This window comes from Emys orbicularis, chromosome 1 (genome assembly GCF_028017835.1).
Source record: "Emys orbicularis isolate rEmyOrb1 chromosome 1, rEmyOrb1.hap1, whole genome shotgun sequence".
Lineage (NCBI taxonomy): Eukaryota > Metazoa > Chordata > Testudines > Emydidae > Emys > Emys orbicularis.
Window position 1 is genome coordinate 283,882,195 of NC_088683.1, and position 9,449 is coordinate 283,891,643.

Sequence of the window (9,449 nt, forward strand, 5' to 3'; positions counted from 1 at the left end):
ATGGTTGGCCCAATGTCTTATGACTGCCATGAGAACAAACCTTTTGCAGATGATTTCTGACTGAAATCATAAAGGTTGATTCCCACTGAAGTCTAAGACTTTGGGATGTATAAAGAATTCTCAGTTGGACCCTTAGCTGAATTTAGCCCTCATGTTAGTTAAGAACTAATAGAACAAGTTAAAAACTGGAATAATGCAAGTAATGTTGAAACTACCTATGACAGGTTAGACCAGACCAGGGATAAGTTACCTGCCTGTCACGTGATTCAGCAAGGGGTTAAAGGAATGAATGTGTCCCTCTTCCAGTGGAGGAGAGAGAGTTACATAAGGAAAAGCCTGTGTAGCCTGTTTTGTGAGTTTGTGTCTGAATCAATAAACATGCCCTGAGGAAAGAGTCTGAAAGACGTAGGAATAGAACTGAGTTTTCCTGGGCAGGTGAGGGTGCTTACCAAACTACTCTATTTTACAGAGCCCTAGAAATGCTACTCAGCCTTGACCTGCTGCTCAGCACCAAGGGTTTTTGGGTCTCCTTTGATTAGGAACTGATTATATGCTGAATTTTGATCTTCAGAAATTGTGCACAACAGGAATAAGAACATGCACTCAAGTTTCCAGAGGTGAATGCATTAACTCACCAGCAACCTACTCCCTCCTGAGCCACCAATTTCTTTTTAACTGTTGTCAAGCACTATGGAATACCTGGTTTATGAAGTCAAATTTCATTTCATTCTGCAAGAGCATTGCAATTTTAATGTTTGATCTTGACATAGCTCAGTGACAGAGTTTTTGAATAATACAGAATTTAATTGTATAACACAAATGTATTTATCAGCTTCCTGGGATTCAAAAGTGATTTTTGTATTTTTTTCAGTTCATACATTCAAATAGCAAATGTTTTTAATGGTTTCTTAGATTTCCTGTGTGCTCTTAACTTCAGTTATAAAAGTCAAACATTTCTGAACTCAATAATATTTTATTTATAAAAGCATGAGTGTAATGGGGTCTACAAACCCCGTGCTGAGCAGAGACAGAGGTGGGAGCAGAGTCTCTCCTGTTTATGAGCAAGCAACTTGATCACACCCCCACTCAGCTGCCAATTATGGAGGCAGGCACCCATAGTTGTAACATAACAATAACAAGGTTTGCTATGAAGGGGACGTACAGAGATGGAATGGGAGGCAGAAGGGCCTGGGATAGCAAAGGAGTGAGAACCCTGCACCAGATTGCCTACAAGAAAACAGCTGAGGAGGAGATTGCAAGTTTTAAAATTGAAGGGCTGATAGACTTAATTGGTGGTGAGAATCCAGGAACTGACCTGACTGAGAACAAATTTAGGAGGGCCAATCAGGAGAAAACAGAGACCTCTCGGAAGACCACTTCAGAACATAATGATAATGAAACATTTACTTATTTGAAACCGAGCATTCTTTAGCACAGCACTATGAAACTTTTAATGTATGGTAGCAGCATCCAAACAGACAATGAACAGCATGGTAGTGTGCTGTAGATGTACACTCCACCTTGCCATACACTAACTCTCCAGCTAGACACTTCAACATCTAGGATCTTGGTTATTTTGCCTATTATGTTCTATTGCTTGCAAACCAGAGCCATTGTTCTGCAAGGTGCTGAGCCCTCAGCTCCTACTGACGTCAATGTGGGCTAAGGACAATAAATGCACTGCAGGATTGGACCTGCAAATACAGCTTTGAAATATTATTTCTGATAATGCAGGGCTGAATCTTGTTTTTAAATTACTTTTAAAAGGATTGAGATGATCATTTTAGGTATTAAAAATCTCCTGAATATTCTAGGGAATCTTGAAAAGACTGGGCATTTATGGCTATTATTTATTTGTAAAGTAATTGCTGAGGGTTTTTTTCTTTGGTTAAAATTAGTCTAACTGGATTTACACGTAGTAGAGGTTTCAGCAAGTAATAATACCGCAGTGTATATCTCATTGATCTCTGGTTATAAATATTGAAACAGGAACACATTTTCTAGTTTTGCATTATAAATAATGTAGGTCTTTGAAGGAAGAGATGTAGCATATTATCAGCTCAAAACATTTTAGCTTTTGTGAGATATTTTTGAACTTAAACTTGATGACGCTGTTAAAGCCACAAGTAGTAGTGCAGCTATAGCACTAGTGGATTTCCCCCCCCTAAAACTATAACTTACTATCTCATGTGGACTTTTTGTTATAAATATAACTATATAATTATATAAAAAAGATTAAATAGAACTGTGAAAATAGTAAACATCAGAAAATTTGATGAGTATAGAAGATTTTCTTGGTTAAAAGAGAAATCAAACTTAGAGATAGATAGTGAAAAGTTTTAATTAGCGCTGATTTGAGACAGAACATGGTCTCATACACAAGGCACAGGAATGGGAATCAGGACTAGTCATAGAACACAATTAGTCTCCTATTTCATATGACCTCATCCAAGTCACTAAACGTCCATGTGATTTACTTTCCTGTCTGAAAAGTGGGCTAATAAAATGTTCCTCCTCATAAGGGAGCAGTAGGGATAAGCATACTACCACTTGTGAGTTGACCAGACATCCATTGACTTAAACAGGTTTGGATCAGGCCTGCACTATAGAGTTGAGTGCTTAAGGAAGGACTATAAATAAATAGCCTTTAGCACCTTCATTATAGGGGGAAATTAATTTTATACAACCACCTCTCCAGGGAAATATACACACCTCAATAAAAAAAAACATTGTTCAATGTAAATTTCCTTAGACAAAAACACCAGGAAATATTTTCATTTTGTTTCTTCAGTAGATAGACATTTTATTAACAGATTGGAAATGGAATTATACATTGTCTCTTGATAAAAATAAGATTCCTCCATTAGACAAAAAGACAGATGTTTTAAGATTAATAAAAACAAAATCTTACAAAAATTCTTTAAGAAAAGATTACAGAATTTAAACTTGAGTTGCTCTGGTATTGCAGCTTCTCTTTCAGGCTGAACCAAGCAACAATTATCTTCCCATTGAGAATAATGGGATGTTCATTTTCCTGAAAGATTTTGAATAACAGAATGAGCCTTTCAAAGAAGCATAAAGGCTCCTGATGCCTGTCTATATTTTGTATGTCTTATTATGGTATATTATGTCATCATTTGTTCAGTGCTGAGTAGAGCTGGGTGAAGTGTTTTGCCCACAACTTTTTTTACCCCACTGAAAAAGTTTGATTTTGGTGAATTGCTTCAATTGAAAACAAACAAACAAGGTCAAAAGGAATCATTGACATTACCAAAACAAAATATTGGTAGATTTTTCAGGCTAGATTTACACAAGATTTAAGTGCCATTCATGAAACTGACGGGGAGAAGGAGCTGCCATCTCATCCTTCTATCCAATAGCTGAGTGGTTAGGACACTCACCTGGTTTGACTCCCCATTCTGGTGCAGGGACTTGAATCTAATTGAATCCCCCTCCCAGATAAGTGCCCTAACTACCAGCCTATTGGGTATGATACTGTGGGTCTCTCAGTCTCTCTTGTTGGAACTATTCCATTTTGTATAACTCAGGGATCGGCAACCTTTGGGACGTGGCTCACCAGGGTAAGCACCCTGGCAAGCCGGCCTTTTTATTTACCTGCTGCATCCGCAGGTTCGGCCGATTGCGGCCCCCACTGGCCTCGGTTCACCGCTTCAGGCCAATGGGGGGTGCGGGAAGCAGCAGCCATCACATCCCTCGGCCCGCACTGCTTCCCGCAGCCCCCATTGGCCTGGAACGGCGATCCGCGGCCAGTGGGAGCTGCGATAGACCGAACATTCGGATGCGGCAGGTAAACAAAATGGCCCGGCCCACGAGGGGGCTTACCCTGGTGAGCTGCGTCCCAAAGGTTGCCAATCCCTGGTATAACTTATGAAATGTGTAACCCAGCCCTGAGGTGTGCCTTTAGCCTTCTCTCTTCAGGGTTATGGGTCCTGGCTTCATTTTATAATGGCACCTGACACCTGGTGCCTCCACCCAAGGAAGCCCCTCTTGTCCACCAGTGCAGAGAACACAGAGGGCCTGTCTCTTGGGAAAACATTTCACACACAATCTATTACAGAGAAGTGCCACTCAGAACACAAATAATAAAATAGCTCTCACAATTCCCAGAGTAATAAAACAGTAACCATGGCTTCGTATAGAGAGCTCTGGGGACAATGGAAAAAGGGATCAGGATAATAAAAGGCAAAAACAACAATTCATAAACTCTACCCCTCCCAAATGTACAGTCCGTACAAATCATGCTGTACTCCCTCCCAGCACCTGCCTATGCAGATAGTGAGTTTTAGGCTCAGTCTTTGATGGGTTGTGCATCATTGTGGATGGCTTAAAACAAAATCAATATACCAGGGTGTTCTTACAAAGTATCCACATCAAGGATGTTAAGATTGCCTGTGTGGCTCTTTGGTCTGAATCCCAATGTGCGGTTAGGCTGGCTCTTGGTAGCCTGACTTTGACTCTCCTGAGCTTCTGAGTTTCTGGTCTTTGCTGAGCTGACACTGCTCAATGTCCCAGAAATTCAAAAAGGACTCAGTCTTCCCTTGGGTAGGAATGTGGAGGGTTGAAGGGTCCTGCCTGTCTGTGATGTTTCTCTCCCTGATATACTCCAAAACAAAGCCAAAACCAGACCGTTTGACTCTGAGTACTGTTTATGATTGGTTCTGGTAGTATTGCTAGCCAGTTCTACCTCTGCCCTGGACCCTAGCCAGCCTGGGAAACTGAGTCTTGAGCCTCTCTATCCCATGTGCCTAACAGGGAGATATCTCTTTAACTTATATATGGGGCAGGAGTGGGGAGAAGGAATGAGTTATGTGTGAGTCATTATTGCTAGGCAGATGCATAATTAGCTCTCTGCACAGAAGTCTAGAAACTTCTGGGTCTGGTAGTTTGGGATATGCTCACCAGGTTTCCTGTAGCTTGATTCATACTCCATGAGGGCAAGAAGTCAGGGCAGCTGCTTTGCAAAAGGCCATGTGACCTGTGTGGGTTGGGAGAAGCTGAACCACAGGAGCAGTCAGCAGGTTGTTTTTTCCTAACTCTGAAGCATTTTGCAGCACATTAGTGATATTGTTAACTCTAGAGTAGGGAAGCCCTGGCAGTGTTAATTACAGAAATGGGAAACTGGTAGGGAAAACTCATTTATTTTATTTGAATTGTATTCTTTGAATATTTGATTTTAGCAAAAATGTTAAGTTAAATTGTCTCAACTAGTAACATTAATCAACTTTTCTCTTATTTGATTGCGGTGATAAGGAAAGAGTCATTTATACTTTGCTATTCTTATTTTTGTATTTTTCTTGTAACAGGTTTTTTTTTTTTTAAACTGAGTGGGTGGTTAATTAGTTAGCTGACTAGCTAACCCAGTGATTTCAGCAGAGGAGGAGGAGGAGTCTGCATGGATTCCAGTTGGAGGTTTCTACAAGCAAGAGGAAAGAAGATATTGTTGCAGTGCTTTTGACTCAGCAGACTGTATAGCTTTTGGTGATCAAAGACTGTAACTCAGGTGAACTCAACCTAAGCTTTTGGGACCTCTGAGTTACATCTCAGTGTTTCTGTGGGAGTGATCTGTTTAGATTTATTTTTTTCTTCATTTATGCTTATGTATAACTGAAAATCATACATGTGGATTATAAAGTAGCTATGTTATGTTGTAAAAAAGTTGTTCATTATGTTTTATCATAAGATTCTATAAAGTTGGTACTTATTATGTTGGTACGCGTTGGTACATGACTGTGGGAAGGTTGACCCTGTGCATCCTTGCTGAAAATCCTCAGTGATTGAATTCTGGGTGTTTATGTGCTTTTCTATGGGAGTTTGGGATTTTAGACACTGGAGAAGGGCAGTGAAGTAAAGGTTATACCTGTGCTACCATTGCTGCTGTAGTCCAGGGGCGAATACCATAGTGTGGTATTTCAGGAGCATCATCTCCAAAGGGGTTACAAATGTTATTGGAGCAGGGAGTGAAAGCTGGGTGTCCACCCCCTTCCACATGAGTGCCCTAACCCCCAGGCTATAGATTAACTCTCATACTGTCTTTCTGGCCCAGTGACTATCCAAATATTTTGTACAAAGTGGAACAGCTTCACTAGGTGAGACTGAAAGAGATGTACATCAGAATAGCTAGGAGCCTGGTGATTAGGGCACTCACCTAGGTTCAAGCTCCTACTCTAGAGCAGGCATTCAAACCTGAAACTCAGGTGCCCTAACCGTGCGGCCATTGGTTAGAGGGGGCGGGGGGCACCATGACTACCTTTTTTCATGAACTTCATTTTCTTGCTTTCATCAAAAAGATTAAACATATGCAAAATGAAATTTTCTGACATTTCTTGATTCACCAAAAATTCAGTTTTGGTTTGATCTGAACCATTATTTTTAATTTTTTCAGAACTGCCAGTAAACTAGTAACATCAGTTATTTGCCCAGCTCCAGTGCTGAGTATGCAACTGGTGTTTAATAAGACCCACAATAAAGCATTGACCCTCTCACAGCCAGCTACTCAGAGAGGGACAACACAAAATGTATAAAGGAGACCTGGAGATCCCTTTTTAGAGACTTGCATTATTTGTTAATGGTTGAGTATTTTTAGTGATGTGGGTCAGCTTTTCTGGAAGTATGGTAGCAGTGAGTTTAGATGTGGGATTTTATAGGAAATAGGGAGGAGATTTTGTACACTGGGATAGGGGAAGTTGGAGGCATAAAATGTAAATGGAAAGAAAACATGAAGGGAGAAGTGAGTCTGGATTTGTTGTGCAAGAGAGGAGATGCATGTTAAGAAATGAGAGAAGAGAGAACGTGGGGGCGGATGTGTGCAGGGACTTTAATTCACAGAGGATTTACCTCACTGACTTGGATAGTATATTCTATACAAAAGAGAGCATTAATACTTCAAAATGAAGCTCTGAAAAGTGAAGAAACATGAGTGTTAAAGTTGCATGTTTCACTAATGTGCATATGCGTTAAGATTGCCTTTAATTACATAACCATCAATTATTATTTCTGCAGAACCCCTACCTTTTTAGGGTGAAATTCATTTAATCATTCAGAGAATCCAGCACAAAGGCAGCGTAGGGAGATTGCAGGTGGAATGACCATTTAGGGGGTGCTTGAGGAAAGGATTATCCACACTGGTCCGTATAAGCCAGCACAGAAAGCTGCATTAGATGTAGGCCATGGGAATCATATTTTTTACATATCTAAAAATAGCAGCTAAAGACAGAGGAAAGGAGTGATACTTAGCAGCCCTATACTTGGGTTCCAGGCTTGGGGCTGGATTTTGCACCTACCATCTAGGGCTTGATACTTTTTTTTTTTTTTTTTTTGCCATCCCAGATCAGACTAGTCCAGCATCCTGTGTCTGACTCTAGCACTTGCTTCAGTGGAAGGTGCAAGAAATCCCGTAAAGGACAATTATAGAAAAAAACTGTCCATAGGGGAATTTTCTTCCTAGACTCGATCCGCATATTTCAGGCTAATGCCTCCGTCTGCAATATGGCTGATACAAACACATCAAAACCAAATGTTTTCAAAAGCCAGCACTTTATTAGTCTCCAGCACTCTCATCAGAATACCTTTACTCAAAGTCTCTGCTTTATTTAGTCTCAAGCACATACAAACACAATAGGTTACAGAATATCTCAAACAATTAGTTACCCCACAAGTCTGGAGCAGTCTTCAGGTGGATTCAGCTGCAGATTTCCGATGGCCAGCCTTTGATCTGTGGCTGGAGATCTTTCCAATGTGTCCACAAAGTGATCCGCTTGACCCAGACCCACAATTCCCCTCTTATGCCCAAAAAGCTACAAAGACAGGTCAATCAAAACTGTTACATAGCTGACCAAACAAAATCAACCATTAGGCAAAAGCAGGAATTACAAAAACATGTCACTAAAAAAACATGGTTAAGCAAGAGGTTTGAGCCGTTAGTCTGGCAGTTATAATTCCCCATAATGACAATCCTAAAATATAGCCAGACTTCCTTTTTCTCCACAGATGTTTACTCCAGCGTATCAGAGAGGGTGTAGAGTCAAGTGCACTTCATATGATAACTGCCTACCCTTCTCGGCTTGTCTTAGTTATGCTAAGTTCCTGCAAAGGCCTATTAAATGGCTAAATGAAACAAGCAAAATAGTTGATAGTCCATCCCAAGAACTGGCAGTGGCCTGGACATCTGGCTGGTTGCTTAAAATGCCCCTCTACGAAGTCAAATGTGAATTCTATAGCTTAGACTTAATTAACAAAAAACACTCTTATCAAACAAAGTTTAGCTCACCCCCAAAGTCTTTCCAGCATTTTTCAACCAGACTTTTGTCGGAGAAAATCTCGCGTTATTAGGGTTACAGCTAGCCTGACTCTTGCTCACATAAGTGGACTGTTTGAATATGAAATCCCCTTCAAATCCCTGTCAGTTCTTTCTCTACTTCCACACCTTGCTGTGATCCTTTTTTTATGAAGCAAACACACTGTCAGCTTTCTTCCTAGGTGAAGGTTGCTTAGTGTGTCTCTGTCCCTACAGTTATAGTCCAAAACATACATCGTCTTCACTTGAAAATTGGACTCCCTCCTGCTGTTTTATATCTTCCTGTAAATTTCTTCTCCTGAAGATTTCACAGTCCCTTCATTAGCATTTGGCTCAGACTGTCAATGGACAGCCATTGAGAGCCATGCAATACTTACCTTACATGTAGCCAGACAAGGAGATAAACAAGATTTTCAGGCAAGAGATGTTTATCACCTTCTGTTGAGCAGTCCCAAGTCACAGACTTTGGGAATAATATATAGAATAATTTATGTATAGAATAAATAGAATGTATATATATGCAAATCTGCAGATATCCACTTTATATCTGTGGATATCCACATCTCCAGATGCAGATATCCGTGGACCATTTTTGCGTATCACGAATCGGATGCACATACCAATTTTGTATATACACAGGGCTCTACCTGTAACCTTTATGCAACCCTGGTCCCTCTGACAGTCAGTGCCAAGAGGTACCCAAGTTACAACATCCTTAGGGAAAATAGAATTATCCAGTATAATGTAACTGCAGAGGTTTTCATTATCCATTTGTATGGATAGCATTAGTACGTGGGTATTTAGGGATGTCTGAGACAACTGAAGACTGAGAAGTGATTGGTTCCAAGAGAAGGGAGAAAAGGCAATGTCCTGCTGTTTTTTTTTTATTTTATTCTTTAATGTCAAGGGAATCTAGAGTGTATGATGTAACTGCATGTAAATCCAAAAAATACATAACAATATGATAATCTAATCCTTTCAGGCTTCATATGTCAGTGAACTCTATATGGTAAATATACATTTCTGTCTGTCTACCAATTTTTCTCTATGCTAATATTAAACACTTATTTTTATTATGGATAAAAATGAATTATTGACAGTAGAAGATATTTTTGTTACAAAAGTATTAGAAAGA